The sequence below is a fragment of the Manis pentadactyla genome, chromosome 18 (assembly GCF_030020395.1).
Source record: "Manis pentadactyla isolate mManPen7 chromosome 18, mManPen7.hap1, whole genome shotgun sequence".
NCBI classification, from domain to species: domain Eukaryota; kingdom Metazoa; phylum Chordata; class Mammalia; order Pholidota; family Manidae; genus Manis; species Manis pentadactyla.
Genome location: NC_080036.1, coordinates 12,183,475 through 12,203,234, shown reverse-complemented (window position 1 = coordinate 12,203,234; position 19,760 = coordinate 12,183,475). Strand labels below are relative to the sequence as shown.

Below are 19,760 nucleotides of genomic sequence, written 5' to 3'. Positions count from 1 at the left end.
TCAGATTGTAATGGAATCTTTATAACCTCAAACTAAATTGATATTTTCGAGAGTGCCTCAGGGAAATCTCAAGGGATTTATCTCTCATTTTCTAAAAAGCAGATTCTAAACTAGCTACATGTATCTGGTATGTTAAACATGGAGGAGGCCCAAAGGAGAAAATTTTCTCTTTACCTCCTTCTGCCTGTGTCTTGTTTTGTAGTAAAATTCACATAACATCAAATTCAGCATTTGATCCACTTTAAAGTCTAAAATTCGATGAATTTCACTATACTTACAATGCTGAGCAACCATCACCAAAATCTAATTCCTGAACAATTTTATGACCCCCAAAAGAAACCCCATGCCAATTAAGTTGATGTCCATTCAGTACTGAATGGATAATAAAAGGTGATGTATCCTTTCTAGGGAATATTATTCAGCCATAAAAAAAGAAATGAAGAACTCATACATGCTATATGTCAATTAACCCTGAAAATATACTAAGTGAACAAAGTCACAAAATGTTTTCATTTATATATACCCCAAATAGGAAAATCCATAGAGAAGGAAAGCATTTTGGTGGTTGCCTGGATGTTACTAAGACCAAGGGGAAATCTTGGTTAGAAAGTTCCATTTTGCCTACAGTTCGCTCTCCCAGGAGTCTTGCCTCACAATCTACATGTCCCCAGTCTTCCACAATGGCTCTTGTGGGAAATATAGGGCACTGAAACCATATTAACAACATAACAACAAAACCATAACAATCCTCAAGCCTGAGGATCCAGCTGCATTCAAAGTCCCATTTAGATTGAGTCCATAATCCATTCCATGGGAGGTCAGCAGCTGAATTGGCAGGGAGCTCTGGGCATGCTCAGAAAGCAGCAGCTGTTGCTAGGGGGCGTGCCTAATCCAGAACGACTGTAGAAGAGATTGATCTTAAGGGTGATAAGACACATGTTTTAATGGTACCTACATAGGTAAATCTTGCCCACTAGGTAGGATGCATGCAAAAGTGTGGTCTTGGTATAGAACAGTGGCAGGAATTGGTTCCCATCCTGGTCTAGCATACCAGACCTTCACACCCCTCCCTGTCGGAGTTACTGATGCATCAATATGTACTGCCATGGGAGGCACATGCACTGGCCACAATGATGATAACAAAACTCCCTGGTAAGATTGATGCCATTCTGGGTACACCTCTGTGACCTCTGGGGGCCGCTCTGTGGTCATTCCAGGAACACACAGGAGGCCAGCTTTCAGACCTTGTCCCCAAGGTGCCAGAAGAGCCAGCCATTGCTGGACCATGTGTTATAACGTCCAAGGCCACACCCATTCAATGGAGTCTCAGGGTTTATTGCGGTTGGTGTTGGCAGCAAGATGTTATTCTGTGGCCAGATCCTGGCTTCAACAATTGCTCCTTGGTTTGCATGTGAAATTGGATAGGAGAGGGAGCAGTGTGTGTTAGCACATCCTCAGAGTTCTGTGTTCTCTTCTGGGGCTTCTTATTCAAACACTGTAGCACTGTCTCTAAGTAGACTGGCCAGACCCATAGACTATTGGTGTCTGAATTCAGGCCAGATTTCAACAAACCGTTGTACCTCTCTATCATGCCTGCCCGAGTAGGGTTATATGGTATGGTACATGAAACTTCCACCTTATCCCTAACTGGTGCACCCATTCTTATCCAGTAAAGTGGGTGCCTTGATCACTCTCAGTCATCTGTGGTTGGCCATAGGCTGCAAACAGATGTTCTAGGCCCCTTTTGGTTGTTTGCTGATCTGCACTATGTGCAGGAAAAGCAACCAAAAGTCCAGTAGCTGTGTCCACACAAGTCATGGCATATCAATGCCTTTCTGATGTAGGCAGAGGCCCAATATTGCCTATCCACCACCTGAAGAGGGGTATCAGCCCTTTACCTATTGTGCCATGTTGCTGCAGGACTCAATGTAAGTCCCTTTTAGAGGACACATGGCATTCCTGCCAGGCTCTGCTGACTTCTTCAAAGGTTGAAGGCAAACTACAGCCCACATTGTCTTTTGACCTGCGTGCAACAAATGATGTAACCATTAAGCCACATCAGAGGCAGGCTTTCCTTGTAGCCAATATACCTACACCAGTGTGTCTGCTTCATTATTCCCTGGGGATTCCAAAGGCAAATGACCATTCATATGATATACTGTAACTGTTTTAGTCTGACCAGAGGCCCATATGTCTTGCCACAACTCTTGTCCCCAAAGGGGCCAGTGACCAACCATCCAGCTGGCATGGTGCCATGTTGGTAACCCTGATAGCACAGTTCTCAGTACAGACAACTATTGGGAAGGGCTCCTGGGTGATCATGAGCCATACTGCCCACAACTCTGCCCATTGACTGCTCTTCGTTTCTCCATCCTCCCTCCATATTGTCTCACTCTTAGGATGAAAAAACCACACCCACCAATTCAGGGACTGCCCATGGCTGGAGCCATCTATATACCGTGTGTCTTTGGGAATAGGGCTCTTCCATCCTGATAAGGGTTCTAATTGCTCCAAAATAAATTCTTCCTGCTTTACACTGGTATATGTCATTGGCCCCAATAAGTGTTGGAGTTCTCTCCTCAAGGGGCTAGTGAAGATGGCACTATGCTGCTATGAATATGCACCCCATTCGTCCAATGTTGGCATCTATGCTATGTCACTCCATGGCCTTTGGGTCCAGTCTCAAATCTATTCCATGATGGGATAGGTGGTTATTACCTTTGTCAGGGCTGTTCCAGTGATGGGCTCCATAGCCAACAAGGCATGGTACATGGCAGCCAATTCCTTCTCTGTCAAGGTGTACCAGACCTCTGCTCCTTTCCAGAGTTGTGGCCAGAATTCAATGGGTTGGAGAGTCCATTCAGGCTGCTTCCAAGATGTCCTACTCATAACTATCTTCCATTACATGAACATCTAGCTAATAGGGCTTTGATGGGTCCACCACACTCAAGGTGTGTATAGCCTTGATGGCCCACTTAACAGCAGCAAAGGCACATGCATATGTCTTGTCCTAATCCCACCTGATGCCGTTTCATACCAAACAGTATAAGGACCTCAAAATTTGTGCCAAGTGCAGGATAAACACTCTCCAGTAGACTTTGCCTATAAGTCCCCCAAACTCTTTTAATAATGCCACAGTTATAGGGGTAGGGAAAAATTGGGCGTCTATCATTGCTTCTGGGATAACCTTAGTCTTAACTGACCAAACAACCTCCAAGAACTTGACTGACAAGCCATATCCCTGAACCTTGGTGCTGTTCACAGCCCATCCTTTCTCCTGTAGATGTTGCAGCAGTTTAGGTATTGGACCTTCTAGATCTGCAAGAGAATCAGATGTGAACATATCATCAATATAATGATAGAGCCACACCATTAGCAGTTTCTCCAGTGCTGCCAAGTCCTGGTCTACAAATCTGTGACAAATGGTGGGAATTTGGAGCTATCTCTGTAGAAGGACACTGAACATCAACTGTCAGCCTTCCCATGTGAAGGCAAACTGTTTCTGACTTCCCTGTGCTCTGTCAATAGAAATGAATGCATTAGCACAGTCCAAAACATAATGGTATTTCCCTAATTCATTACTTAGGGTGTCCTTAAAGGCTGCTATAGAGGGGACAGCAGCATGCAGAGGGGGTGTGACTTTATTCAACTCTCATTAATCCATAATCTTATTCCAGGAGCTATCCGGCATTTTCACTGGCCACACAAGGCACTTAAAAGGACTATGAGTGGGCTTTATAATGTCCACCTTCTCCAGCCCCTGGAGGGTTTCTCCAATTTCTTTGTGTCCTCAAGACAATTTATATTGCTTAGTATTTGTCACCCGTCAATGCGCAGCCAAAGCTATAGGCAGGTGCTTAGTATGTCCCCTCATAACTGCCCTTACACACATATCTTCAGTCTGAACTGACCTGCAGTGTTCTGTAACCACAGGTCCTGAAGGATATCCACCTCCAAAATATATTCAGGGAAGGGAGAAATATACACAGTACTCCTTTGGGGGTAGACTCCCTATTCCCAATGGGTTTCGGGCTTTCTGCACTGTAATTGCCTTACCCCTATAGCTGTCTGTTACAGCAGTAGACCCAGAAAACTGCTCAGCGTGGCCATAAATCAAAAAGCATTCAGTCCTGTGTCCACCAGCGCCAGGACATGTTGCACATTCACTGGGGACTAATGAATTGCTAATTCAACATGTGGCCTCTGGTCCCCATCATGTCCACCAAGGTGGGGGCCTTGAACCACCCCTCAGGCAAACTGCAGTGCCCAGTCATCTTCCCATGAGGGTGGGGGTCCAAGCAGGGTGGGCATGTCCTCCCTGAGGAATTCCTGGAAACACATGGGTCAGACATGTGGCTTTCCCTTGGATTTCCATTTCTTAGACCTCAGCGGCTGTAGCTGCTGCTCTGGGCTAAATATTGCCACAGCTCTAGTGAGATCTTACTGGGCTGTACATCAAGTTTCTCTTACTGCCCCTGCCTTTAACCAAACAACCCACATCTGGGTCCTTGGGACCTTCATCGGGCCCTTTAAACCTCTTCTCTCAGTAGCAGACTGCATCTCCTTCCATGCGCTCATTGTCTCAGCCTTTCCTAGATCGGCTATAGTACGAGTAGCCTCATTTATGGGTTTCCCTAAATGAGGGGCAAGAATAGTCAGTATGGACCCAAAGGTGATGGGGGAGTTGGGAGGAGCACCAGTTCCTCATTCCCACAGTGAACAACTCCTTATCTAGGCCCTGGTGGTCCACATTGTAGATTATATTTTCATGCCCCACTCCTATACCACTTGCTGGAACTAAGCACACACCTGTCATCTCGTGGGGAAAAATGGCAAATCACCCTGATTAGGCCATAAGGCACAGAGTGCTGCTGTCAGCCAGCCCAGAAGCCATGTCGCCTGGGGTCTGATGAGCATTTTGTAATGCCAGAGAGAGGAGTGAGTCCTCAGGGAAGCCAGGTGCCTCATTTCTGACTGAGCCAGAACAACGCCTCTACTCCTGAATTCCAAACTCACAAAAGCCAGCTGGACAGAGGCTCTGTGGCCTTCTGCCAAAACTGGGAGCTCAAATCCACCAGCTCAGCCTGAGTATAGGGGCAGAACATGGAACGTTCCACAACTTGGGGAGGGGGTGGTGCCTCTCCTGGAGGAAACTGCGGTTGCTGTATCTTTATTTTCTTAACTACAACTGGGCAGGCTTTCAATAGGGGAGGGCTTGTTGCCTCCAGCAGTGACTCTAGCACCAGCACAGTTCCTTCCTCGTCCCCAGCCCCTCATCCTTACCCAGCTTCTCCTCTCCAGATATATCTTCTACCATTTCTGGAGCTGAAGGCAACACCCCTTCCTTCACCTCCCCGATGGCATCTTACAGTCTGAATTCTCCTGCTGCCCCTTCCCATGCCACTAGTATATCTCTCAGCAGCACAATCTCAGATTGTAATAGCTTCCTTTCCTCCCGTATAGTATCCCACAACTCACCTTTCCGTTCTGCCACTACCCACTGAAGCGCATGTCTCCCCTCAATAGCACTTTCGGGCACTGTGAGAAACATCCAACCCACAGTTCCTGCCACTGCACGGGCACTCAGTGCTCTGAAGGAGCCCCCTGTTGTGAAGAGGGCCAACTCCACTGCCTCAGGTGACCCATCCCTCCTCTAAGAGGCAAATCATCCAGACCATATCCCCACTGGGGGATCCCCAGGTGTTTCTCACCTTACTTAGGGACAGCCTGCTGAAGTATCATACCCATGAGGACAGCTCTTCAGTTTCACTGCATCCTGCTGACTGACAAAATGTAGTTCTGGGTGGAAGAGGTTCCTGGCCCAGGCAAGTTCCCTCCATAGAGGCCAAAGGAAAACAAAGATGAGAGGTTGGGAATGAAAGGGTTTATTCTCATGGTGCAGTCTCTCCCTGCTCTGAACCCTGACTTCTCAGCTCTCACCTATGATGCTCTCCTCTGAACCCTGGGCTGCCCAGCTCTCACCACTGGTGCTACCTGGGGCCCCCTCTCATGAGGATCCTGAGCTCTACCTCTTTGGCCACTGCATGTTCTACCTTGCCCCTGGCATGAACTATATGGGCAGGTCCCTAGTGACTGGCAGGCACCTGCCCAATTACGTACAGGAACTCAGGATAGGAAAGCCCAGGGCTTGTGCTCCCATGACTGACCAGCAGCCCTGCTGCCAGTAAGCATCCCATAAATGTGCAAACATGGTCTTATTATATATACATTGGTGCTATTTAGGCCAGGCAGAAATCCTAGTTAGAAAGTTCCATTTTCTCACACAGACATAAGGCCATGCAAAGACTGAAAGTAAAGGTATGGAATAAGATATTTAATGCAAATTAAAGGAATAAAAAGCAGGAGTAGCAGTACTTGTATCAGAAAAAAATAGACTTCAAAACAAAGAAAATAACTAGAGATAAAGAAGGACATTACATAATGATAAGAGGATCAGTCCCATAAGAGAATATAACAACTGTAAATATCAATGCACCCAACATAGGAGCACCTAAGTATATAAACCAAATACATAAATGGAGAAATTGACAGCAACACAATTATATTAAGGGATTTAAAAACCCCACTTACATCAATGTATTGATCATGACAGAATATAAATAAGGAAGCAGAGGCATTGAACAATATTAAACCATATGGACTTAACAGACATACACAGAACATTCCACCCAAAGCAACAGGATACACACTTTTCTCAAGTGCATGTGGAATATTCTCCAGTATAGATCACATTTTAGGACACAAAAACAATGCAAATAAAAAACAAAAAACATCAAAATTGTATTATACATATTTTCAGACCATGATCTATGAAACTAGAAATTAATTACATGAAGAAAACAAAACAAAAACCCAGAATGACATGGAGGCCAAACAACATGCTTCTAAAGGATCACTGTATCAGTGATCAACTCAAAGAAGAAATCAGATTATACATGGAGACATAAAAACATAAAATCAATGAGAATCATGACAATTAAAAATATGTGGCATGCAGCAAAAGTGGTTTCAAGAGAGAATTTCATCTCAATACAAGCCCACCTCAAGAAACAAGAACAATTCCAAATAAACCACCTAACCTCACAACTAAAGGAACTAGTAAAAGAATGACATAAAAAAGTCAAATTTAGCAGAAGTAGGGACATAATAAAGATCAGAGGTGAAATTTTAAAGTAGAGAATAAGAACAAAATAGAAAATTTTCAAAGAAACCAAGAGCTGGTTCTTTGAGAAAATAAATGAGACAAACCCATAGCCATACTTTTCAAGAAAAATTAAGTAAGGACACAAATAAATAAAATCCAAATGAAAAATGGAAGTCACAACTGACAAGAGAGAAATGAAGAAAAGTGTAAGTGAATTCAGTGAAAAATTATATGACAAAAAATTAGACCACATAGAAGTATTGGGCAACTTCCTAGAAATATACAATTCTCCAAGACTGACCCAGTATGAAACAGAAAATCAAATCAGACCAATTACCAGTAATGAAATTGAATTAGTAATCAAAACCCTTCCAACAAACAAAATTCCAAGAACATATGGCTTCACAAGTGAATTCTATGAAACATTTAAGGAAGACCTAATATTCATCCTTAATAATGTATTACAAGAAATAGAATAGGAGGGAATAATTCCAAACTCATTCTATGATTCCAACATCATTCTGACACTGAATTCAGGCAAAGAAACTTTAAAAATGAAAATTACAGAGCAGGAACCCTGATGAGCATAAATGCAAAATTCTCAGTAAAATCTTACCAAACTCTATTTTAAAATGAATCAAAGGATCATTGATCATGACCAAGTGAAACTTATTCCAGGCATACAATGATGGTACAATATTTGTAAAACAATGAAAGTGATATACCTATACAAAAAGGACAGAAATCATCATATGATCATCTCAAATGAAGGTGAAAAAATCACTTGAACAAATTCAACATCCAAATTCAACTTATAACAAAATGGGTATTGAAGGGCCCCCACCCATATGATGGCGAACTTCCTGCTTCTCTTCCGGGTCCTCGGTTCCCGCTGGCGCCACCTGAAGCCCAATCACCTCTCTCCCCACTCCTAATCCCAGCACCTAGCCAATAGCCACCAGCCCTGTAGAAGTGACACCACAATCACCCCAGCCCCTTCCTATATAACCCAGCACCTTTCCCTAATAAAGCGGAATTCTCTGGTGAATTGCTGCTGTGTGTCGCTCCTTCCTTTCATTGGTGCCGAAACCCGGGAGACGGGACACCCCAACTGGGCCCCGTCTTCCCCCGACACCAGCAGCAGCTTGCCCTCGTCCTCTTTTTCCGGCGCTGGCTCCTCACACTCACCACTCCTCTCTGGCCTTTGGGTAAGTTTTCCCCCGGGGTGGGCCGCTCTTCCCCGAGCCATCGCAGCGCCATTGACCGTGATCGTCCGGCAAGGCCCTGACGCTCGGGGACGAGGGGGGAGCTCTCCCCGCCTCAGGCCTTCACGGCTGCGGCGGACCCCCAGGCCCCCCTCCAACAGCCATACACGAGGTGACTCCTTTGCGGATGAGAACGCTCCCTTTCCCCCCCAACCCCTTCCATTCCTTCTGCCAAAAATTCCTTCCGCCGAAAACTCCTAGAACTAGGTACCTCGGACTCCGGCACTCTGCCTTCCTAGAGAAGTCGGGGTGACGATCCACACTTCCTAAGAAACTGACTCGTATACGAGTTTCCGCAGACCCCCAAGGATCACCGGGGACGCCCTTTGTCTCCTTGCCGTCTGCTCCCAGTCCGAGGGTCTCCGTTCGTCTTCCCCTGTTTGTCTCCTTCTCTGTCCTTGAGCCACGGGAGCCTCCTCATCCCTCCCTGGAAGCTCACCTCCTGAATGCCTGCTCAAGCGTCTAGCCACCCTCTCCCTGACGCCTGATATAAAACCAAAACTTCTCCGCAAATACTGCTCCCAAGATTGGCCGACTTGCCCCCTAGACAATCACAACCAATGGCCCCCAGGGGGAGCTCTTGATCCTGACATCACTCACGATCCTTTAACTACGACCAGCGCCTGAAAAAATGGAAGGAGATTCCCTATACGGAAGCTTTCCGCCTCCTCCCCCCGCCTCCCCCCAAGTTCTCCTAGCCTGCAAGCTGTCTCCCCCGCAGAAGCCTCCCGTTCACTCCCTTCCCCCTCCTCTCCTACAACAGCCCCTCCCCCTTCCTCCCCCACCATCTCCTCCCCCACCTTACCCCACTGCAGATCAAGCCTGAGCCTTTCAGCCCCCCTCTAACTAAGTCCCAAGAGCCTCCTTGGTCTTTGCCCCCATCACCTGTTTCTCCCCCACAGACTGAGCCAGAACCCTTCAGTCCCCCACCGCCGTGGGTCTCCACTCTCAAGATATCTTCGCCTGCTGCTTAATAGCAGGTCTGAAAAATGCAGCTCGTAAAGAGTCAATTTTCAAAAGCTCCAAGACATAATTCAAAGGAGGGAGGAGACTCCCTCTGAGTTCTTAGACAGACTCACCCAAGCCCTATTACAGTTACCAGCCTGGACCCAGAAACGCCTGATGGGAGACACGTCCTTATGACATACTTCCTGGCTCAAAGCTACCCCGACATTAAAGCTAAACTCAAAAAGTTAGAACAGGGCCCCGCTACCCCACAGACTGAGATCCTAACAGTGGCCTTTAAAGTCTTCCATAACCAGGAGGAGGAGAAGGAACGCCGTAAACAAAAGGCTGATCAGGTCAATTTCCAAATGTTGGCCCAGCTGATAAAACCACAACCTGGGCGCCCCTCTACAAACAAGCCCCCCCCAGGAGCTTGTCTCAAGTGTGGAAAAGAGGGACATTGGTCAAGGGCATGCCCCTCCCCCAGATCTCCTACCACCCCATGCCCAGATGCCACAAAAAGGGTCACTGGGGGTCTGATTGCCCAGCCACCCAAAGGGGAGGCTGGACGAACAACCCCCATCCTAAGCCCGCTGTAGTGGGGCTGGCAGAGGAAGATTGACGGGGCCCGGGGGCTTCTAGCCCAACCATTTCCATCACCAAACAGGAGCCCAGGGTTACTTCAATAGTAGACGGTCGCCCCATCTCCTTCCTCCTAGATACAGGAGCCACCTTCTCAGTCTTGCGAGAATACTGGGGCCCTACCATGCCTGCCATTACTCCTACAGTCGGGGTGGGAGGTAAACAGATTTTCCCATTAAACACCCCCCCTTTTATGCACAATCCGAGACAATCCCATACCTTTCTCCCACTCCTTCCTGGTTATGCCCCAGTGTCCTATCCCCTTACTAGGACGGGACATCCTTTCTCTCCTCCATGTTTCCATAACTATATCCACTCCCACAGCCCCCAGTACTCCCCTTCTGATGGCCCTCATAGCCGACGACCCCCCTCTACCCAATGAAAGCTCCAGTTCCGCCCTCATACACCCTGTAAATCCCAAAGTTTGGGACATTACAAGCCCCTCTGTGGCTCTATGTCCTCTTGCCTCTATCATATTACGTGACCCCTCTCAGTATATCTGTCAGGCCCAATACCCCCTAACCACTTCAGCCCTCATAGGCCTCCAACCCATCACTCAAGATCTTTTAAGCAAAAATTACCTCAGACCCACACACTCCCCGTTTAATACCCCCATATTAGCTGTTAAAAAAAAACCAACGGATATTTCCGCCTTGTCCAAGACCTTCACCTCATCAACATGGCCGTCATCCCTATCCATCCCTTAGTCCCAAATCCATACACCCTTTTATCACGGATCCCTGCCTCTGCCTCCCACTTCTCAGTCCTAGATCTCAAGGAAGCATTTTTTTTTTCTATCCCTCTGGACCCCTCCTCCCAAGATTTTTTACAGAAAACGGCTCCTCTCTGACCTGCCCGTTCCCAAAACCAAGACAGAAATCCTTTCCTTTCTAGGCCTGGCTGGGTATTTTAGAGCTTGGATCCCTAACTTCTCCCTGTTGGCAAGACCCCTATACGACCTCAGCAAGGGCCCCCCTGAAGAACCATTATCCTCCTCACCCCGACACTCCTTCATTAAGCTCCATCGAGCCCTTGTGGAAGCCCCAGCTCTCCATCTTCCTGATTTGTCGAAGCCCTTCTCATTATACATTCATGAGAGGTCCAGTCAAGCTCTAGGAGTCGTAGGCCAACATTATGGCCCATCCTCTGCCCCAGTAGCTTATCTTTCCAAGCAATTAGACCCCACAGTTCGGGGATGGGCCTCCTGCCTATGGGCATTAGCCACTGGACAGCAGAAGGAAGCTCATAAACTGACATTCAGGGCGCCCCTTACCATTCTGTCCCCACATCACCTAAAGGATCTCTTAACCTACAAAAGTTTACAGACTCTCCCTCCCTCCAGACTCCTGACCTTACTGTCCTCTTTCCTCCAAAATCCCGTTCACCCCCTTTGCCATCCATACCCAAATCATGACTTTTTCCTCCTTTACTGCTCCCTCGCTCTCTCTTGCTTTTTTTCCTCATTCCTATTGTCTTCCCCGCCACCCCAGCCTCCTTTGTATGGCGATTCAAAGTCAGACAGACTTACACACAGCATCAAACAAAAATTACTGCCCTCATTGCCACATCAGACTGCCCTCTGAAAGGCTGCTCCAAGCCTTTATACCTCCACTTTCCTCCCTCCACCGAAGTGTTCACTAGCAGCTACCTTTATTCTCCCTACCTCTGCTTCCTCTATGACCAAAAACAAGCCTGTTGCAGGCGATGACCAGACACCTACAGGGGATGTCCCTACTGGTCTTGCGCCATTCACTACATGGGTAACTCCCGGTACCCACAGTATTACTCTTCCAACCCATTCTCTTCAATACTAACAAACCCCTTCCTTACCTGGCTTTGGCCCATTGCAGGCCCTATAATAATCACTCTCCTTGCCTGTCTCTTCTTGCCTTGTATAGTTTATCAAATCCCAAGTTGGTAAAATCTCTAATCAAACTTTCAACCAGCTTTTACTCAGGAACTACCAGCTTTTAGCCACAGAAGATCCCTCTCCCTCACGTAACCTCCTCACCACACGCTGAGATGGACCCCTCTCTCCGCTGGAATCTGTTCCTGGAAACAATGGCCACAGATGCCTGGCTTCTGGCACCCGTATCCTCTTAGCACCATTAGAATCAACAAGTCCTCGACCTATGGTTACAGGGAACCTTCATTGATTTCCAACCTGAAGAAGTCCACATCTACTCGTCCTTACTGTGGGGAGTCCTATCAACCCTTTCCCCCCAGTCCTCAAGCCCTCACTCCCTTCTCTGCCCCCGTTCAGCAGGAAGCAGTCAGAGAGAAAGCAACGTCTACAACCCCACAGAGGAGAAAGTGGGGAATGAAGGGCCCCCACCCGTAAGATGGCGAACTTCCTGCTTCTCTTCCGGGTCCTCGGTTCCCGCCGGCACCACCTGAAGCCCAATCACCCCTCGCCCCCCTAATCCCAGCACCTAGCCAATAGCCACCAGCCCTGTAGAAGTAACACCACAATCACCCCATGCCCCTTCCTATATAACCCAGCACCCTTCCCTAATAAAGCAGAATTCTCCGGTGAATTGCTGCTGTGTGTCGCTCCCTTCCTTTCAGGTATAGAGGTACCATACATCAATATAACAAAGGCCGTACATGAAAAACCCATAGCTAACATCATACTCAGAAGGTGTAATTTTTTCTTCTAATACCAGGAAGAAGGTAAAGATGTTCACTTTTACCACATTTATTCAACATAAGACTGGGAATCCTACTGACAGTAATCAGAAAGGAAAAAGAGATAAAAATCTTTCAAATATTCCCTCCTACCTCGGCCTTGTCTGGCTCCCGCCCGCAAGCCCGCAGCCCTCCCCAGCCAATGCCGGGGACTCGGACCCCGCACCTGGACAGTCTTTGTTAATGGATGTGGTGGCCCGAGGCACAACCCGGAGGAAGAGGTTGAAAAGATCCAATGGCAGCACCACTTTGACCAGCTTCATCCTCAGACAGTTTTGAAAAGTTGCTACAAGATTAGATCTTAAAAGTTCTCATCACAAGAGGATTAAAGATGGCGGCGTGAGAGGAGAGACAGAGGCTTTCTCCTAAAACTGGATACAATTAGAAGATACAGTTGGCGCAACTAATCCTGAGAGAGCAACAGGAAAGAGGACGGCGTCAGACTGCACACAACCTGGAGAAAAGAGCAGACCTCCCCGAACGGGGTGACGTACCAGAGCTGTGGCTCCCAGGACCCGAGCCCCTGCCCCACCCCAGCTCACCAGCAGGAGGAAGAGAAACGGGGCAGGGAGGGAGTGGAGGCCTGGGACTGCTGAATACCTGGCTCCAGAGATCAGCGCTGGGAGCACAAACCTGCATTTCATGGTGCTTTCATGAGACTCGCATGACTACCGGGTTGGAAAGTTAATACAGGCAGAGTTCCTGGGGAGACTGGGATTCCGGCTGCTTGTGGAAAGCAGGGATCCATATCTGGCTGCTCTGGGACAAAAACATACCTGTGTGCCAGGCTCACTGGCTCAGGCAGTGGAGACAGGCACAGCAGCCGGGAGGCGGGGAACAGCTCTTTCCTCCCCCCAGGCACCAGTACCGCTCCCCTGTGACCCCCGACATTGCTTCAGGGGCTGAGCAGCTCCAGAGAATAGAGCTTCTGGGCACTAGAGGGCGCCATATACAAACATGAAACGCCAAAGGAACCTTGTCCAGAGTAAAATTAATATAACTCCAGAGAAAGATTTAAATGACATGGACCTTATGACTCTTCCTCAAAGGGAGTTCAAAATAAAAATCATCAACATGCTAATGGAGGTACGGAAAGATATTCAGGAACTCAGGAATAAATTCAGGTTAGAGATCCAATTGCTGAAGAACATGATGGAGGCCGGATACTGCGGAGGAGACAATAAATGAAATAAAAACTAGAGAAGAGAAATATAAAGAAGCTGAGGCACAGAGAGAGAAAAGGATCTCTAAGAATGAAAGAATATTGACAAAACTGTGTGATCAATCCAAATGGAACAATATTCGCATTATCGGGATACCAGAAGAAGAGAGAGAGAGAAAGCGATAGAAAGTGTCTTTGAGGAGGTAGTTGCTGAAAACTTCCCCAATCTGGGAAGGAGATAGTCTCTCAGGCCATGGAGATCCACAGATCCCCCTACACAAGGGACCCAAGGAACACAACACCAAGACACAGTAATTAAATTGGCAAAGATCAAGGATAAGGACAGACTATTAAAAGCAGCCAGAGAGAGAAATAAGGTCACATACAAAGGAAAACCCATCAGGCTATCATCAGACGTCTCAGCAGAAACCTTACAAGCCAGAAGGGAGTGGCATGATGTATTTAATGCAATGAAGTAGAAGGGCCTGGAACCAAGATTACTTTATCCAGCAAAATTATCATTTAAATTTGAAGGAGTGATTAAACAATTTCCAGATAAGCAAAAGCTGAGGGAATTTACCTCCCACAAACCATCTCTACAGTGTATTTTGGAGGGATTGCTATAGATGGATCCTATAGTGTTCCTAAGGTTTAATAGCTGTCACCAGAGGAAATAAAACCACAGTTAAGAAAGTAGAATAGCTAATTACTAAGCAAATGCAAAATTAAATTAACTATCTCCAAAGTCAATTAAGGGATAGACAAAGAATACAGAATATGATACCTAATATATAAAGAATGGAGGAGGAAGAAAAAGGAGGAGAAAAAGAAAAGAACCTTTAGATTGTGTTTGTAACTGCATATTAAGTGAATTAAGTTAGACTCTTAGATAGTAAGGAAATTAACTTTGAACCTTTGGTAACCACGAATCTAAAGCCTGCAATGGCAGTAAGTACGTACCTATCGATAATCACCCTAAATGTAAATGGTCTGAATGCACCAATCAAAAGACATAGACTCACTGAATGGTTAAAAAAACAAGACCCATCTGTATGCTGCATACAAGAGACTCACTTTAAACCCAAAGACATACACAGACTAAAAGTGAAGGGATGGAAAGAGATATTTCATGCAACTAACAGAGAGAAAAAAAGCAGGAGTTGCACTACTTATATCAGACAAAATACACTTCAAAACACAGAAAGTAACGAGACAAAAAAGGACATTACATAATGATAAAGGGGTCAATCCAACAAGAAAATATAATCATTATAAATATCTATGCTCCCAACATAGGAGCATCCACATATGTGGAACAAATACTAACAGAATTAAAAGGGGAAATAGAATGCAATGCATTCATTCTAGGAGACTTCAATACTCCACTCACTCTGAAGGACAGATTAACCAGACAGAAGGTAAGTAAGGACACAGAGGCACCGAACAACACAATAGAACAGATGGACCTGACAGACATCTACAGAACTATACACCCAAAAGCAACAGAATACACATTCTTCTCAAGTGCACATGGAACATTTTCAAGAATAGATCATATACTAGGCCACAAAAAGAGCATCAGTAAATTCAAAAAGATTGAAATTGTACCAACCAGTTTCTCAGATCACAAAGGTATGAAACTAGAAGTAAATCAAAGAAAATGAAAAATTCCACAAACACATGGAGGCTTCACAACATGCTCCTAAATAACCAATGGATCAATGACCAAATAAAAACAGAGATCTAGCAATATATGGAGACAAATGACAACAATAATTCAACACCACAAAATCTGTGGGATGCAGCCAAGGCCGTGCTAAGAGGAAAGTATTCTGCAATACAGGCGTACCTCAGGAGAGAAGAACAATCCCATTTAAGCAGTCTAAACTCACAATTAATGAAACTAGAAAAAGAACAACAAATTAGGCTCTAAGTCAGTAAAAGGAGGGACATAATAAATATTAGAGCAGAAATAAATAAAATTGAGAAGAATAAAACAATAGAATAAATGAAAGCAAGAGCTGTTACTTCAAGAAAGTAAACAAAATAGATAAAACCCTAGCCAGACTTATCAAGAAGAAAAGAGAGTCTACACACATAAACAGAATCAGAAATGAGAAAGGAAAAATCACTATAGACACCATAGAAATACAAAAATTTTTAGAGCAAACTATGAAAAATTAAATGTTAACAAACTGGATAATCTAGAAGAAATGGACAACTTTCTAGGAAAATACAACCTTCCAAGGCTGACTAAGGGAGAAACAGAAAATCTGAACAGACCAATTACCAGCAACGGAATTGAACTGGTAATCAAAAACCTACCTAAGAACAAAACTCCTGGACCAGATGGCTTCACTGCGGTATTTTAACAAACATTTAGTGAAGACCTAATACTCATTCTCCTTAAAGTTTTCAAAAAAATGGAAGAGGAGGTAATACTTCCAAACTCATTCTATGAGGTTAGCATCACTCTAATACCAAAACCAGGCAAAGACACCACAGAAAAAGAAAACTACAGACCAATATCCCTGATGAACATGGATGCAAAAATACTCAACAAAATATTAGGAACCCGAATTCAAAAATACATCAAAAAGATCATCCATCATAATCAAATAGAATTTATTCCAGGGATGCAAGGATGGTACAACATTCAAAAATCCGTCAACATCATCCACCACATCAACAAAAAGGACAAAAACTACATAATCATCTCCATAGATTCTGAAAAACATTCAACACCCATTCATGATAAAAACTCTCAATAAAATGGGTATAGAGGGCAAGTACCTCAACATAATAAAGGCCATATATGACAAACGCACAGCCAATATTATACATAACAGCAAGAAGCTGAAAGCTTTTCCTTTAAGATCAGGAACAAGACAAGGATGCCTGCTCTCCCCACTTCTACTCAACATAGTACTGGAGGTCCTAGCAATGGCAATCAGACAACACAAAGAAATAAAAGGCATACAGATTGGCAAGGAAGAGTTAAACCATTCCTGTTTGATATTATACATAAAAAACCCTAAAGAACCCACTCCAAAACTACTAGATCTAATATCTGAATTCAGCAAAGTTGCAGGATACAAAATTAATACACAGAAATCAGTGGCATTCCTATACACTAACAATGAACTAGCAGAGAGAGAAATCAGGAAAACAATTCCATTCACAATTGCATCAAAAAGAATAAACTGCCTAGGAATAAACCTAACCAAGGAAGTGAAAGACCTATACTCTGAAAACTACAAGACACTCATGAGAGAAATTAAAGAAGATACCAATAAATGGAAACACATCCCGTGCTCATGGATAGGAAGAATTAATATTGTCAAAATGGCCATCCTTCCCCAAGCAATTTACAGATTCAATGCAATCTCTATCAAAATACTAACAGCATTTTTCAATGAACTAGAGCAAATAGTTCTAAAATTCATATGGAACTACCAAAGACCCTGAATAGCCAAATCAAGCCTGCAAAAGAAGAACAAAGTTGGGGAGGTTATTCTCCCTGACTTCAAACTACTGCAAAACCACAGTAATCAAAAAGTATGGTGCCATCACAAGAACAGCCCCATAGATCACTGGAACCAAACAGAAAGCCCATATATAAATGTACTCACATATGTTTGATTAATATATATAAAGGAGTCATGAATATACAATTGGGAAGACAAGCACTTCCACAACTGGTGTTGGGGAAACTGGACAGCTACATGTAAGAGAATGAAACTGGATTATTGTCTAAGTCCATACACAAAAGTAAACTCAAATGGATCAAAAACCTGAATGTAAGACATGAAATCATAAAACTCTTAGAAGAAAACATAGGCAAAAGTCTTTTGAACATAAGTATGAGCAATTTTTTCCTGGACACATCTCTTCAGGCAAGGGACACAAATAAAATATGGATGCATGGGACTACATCAAACTTAAAATGCTTCTGTACAGCAAAGAACAGCATCAGCAGAACAAAAAGTCATCCAACAATATGGGAGAATTTATTAATAAATGATTTATCCAACTAGTGGTTAATATCCAAAACATATAAAGAACTCATGCCTCAACACCCAAAACACAAATAAACCAATTAAACAATAGGTGGAGAACCTGAGCAGACACTTCTACAAAGAAGAAATACAAATGGCTAATAGGCACATGAAAAGATGTTCCACATCGCTAATCATCAGGGAAATGCAAATCAAAACCACAATGAGATGTCACCTCACACCATTTAAAATGGCCACTATCCAATAGACAAGAAATAACAAATGTTGGCAAGCATGAGGAGAAATGGGTACCCTCCTACACTCTTAGGGGAAATATAAATTGGTGCAACCACTGTGGAAAACAATATGTAGGTTCTTCAAATATCTAAAAATAGAAATACCATTTGATCCAGTAATTCTAATTCTAGGAATTTACCCAAAGAAAAAAAAATCCCTGATTTGAAAAGACATGTGCACCCCTATGTTTATCACCACACTATTTGCAATAGCCAGGTTATGGAAGCAACATAAATGTCCATCAATAGATGAATGGATATAGATGTGGTGCATATACACAATGGAATATTATTCAGGCACTAAAAGAAAATAAATCCTGCCTTTTACAACAATATGGATGGATCTGGAGGGTATTGTGCTCAGTGAAGTAGGCCAGGCAGAGAAAGACAAATACCATATGATTTCACTTATTTGTGGAATATAAAGTCAAAGCAAAAACAGAAGGAACAAAAGAGCAGTAGACTCACAGACACTGAGAAGTGATTAGTGGTTACCAACGGGGAGGGCCTGGGGCAGATTTGGAGGAGAGGGAGGGTATAAAAGAGCACAATAATTCACAATCACAATACAAATTGGTCATGGGGATGGAAGTGTGGAAAATATAGTGATTGATTCTGTAACATCTTTCTACATTGATAGATAGTAACCATGCTAGAGGGGTTGAAGATTTAATAACGTGGGTAACTGTTGAACCTCTGTGCTGCACATTTTTGACCAACATAAGACTGTGTATCAATGATACTTCAATTAAATAAATCTACTTTTTACATAATGTTTTTTTCTCTGGATTATCTATCCATTAATGTAAACGTGTGTTAAAGTCCCTAGTATAATGCATTTTCTGACTGTCTCTTTACATCTGATAACATTTGATTTAAATATTTATTTGCCCTCTGTTGGGTGTGTAGATATTCACAATTATATCTTTTTGTGCCCTTAGTCATTATATGTCTTTATTTCTTGTTATGCCCCTCGTTTAAAGTCTATCTTGTCTGACAGAAGTATTGATGTGCCAGCTTTTGTCTTAATTTTTATTTGTATAGAATATATCTTCCATCCCTTCAGTACTGTGTGTTTCCTTAGCTCAAAAATGAGTCTTGTTTGGGTTTTGATTTTTATCCTTTTATCATCCTATGTTTTCTGATTGGAGAAATCAGACTATTATTTACATTTAAAATAATTATTGATAGGTATGTAGTTATTGCCATCTTATTAAATGTTTCATGATTGTTATTGTTCTGTGAACATGTATCACACTCTTGTTCTCCCTTTATACATTATCACATTGGTAAGTGTTATGTCTGGATTAGCTTGTTATTTTTTGTGTATCCATTACAGGTTTTCACGTGTGGTTACCATAGGTACTTGCATGAAATCCTGCATATGTAGCAACCCAAGGTAAGTTGATGGTCATTCCTACATGTTTCACTCCCCTTCCTACTCGTTTTATGTATATGGTGCTTTCTTTTATACATTTGTATTTTGTGATTTCCTTAACTGCTTTTTAGATGCAACTGACTGTACTACCTTTGGCTTTCTGACCTTCATACTAGCTTTTAAGTTATTGTTCTATCTCTGATACATGTTTTATTTACCAG

General features: G+C 43.9%; 1 long non-coding RNA gene across 1 annotated transcript in view; it reads left to right on the top strand.

Annotated features, from left to right (window-relative positions):
* Positions 1 to 19,760, top strand: part of LOC118908801 (uncharacterized) — a 163,560-nt gene that overhangs the window by 77,449 nt on the left and 66,351 nt on the right. Inside the window, exon 3 of the long non-coding RNA XR_008994641.1 lies at positions 19,501 to 19,560. This is a non-coding gene — a long non-coding RNA (uncharacterized LOC118908801). The remainder of the gene's footprint in view (positions 1 to 19,500; positions 19,561 to 19,760) is intronic.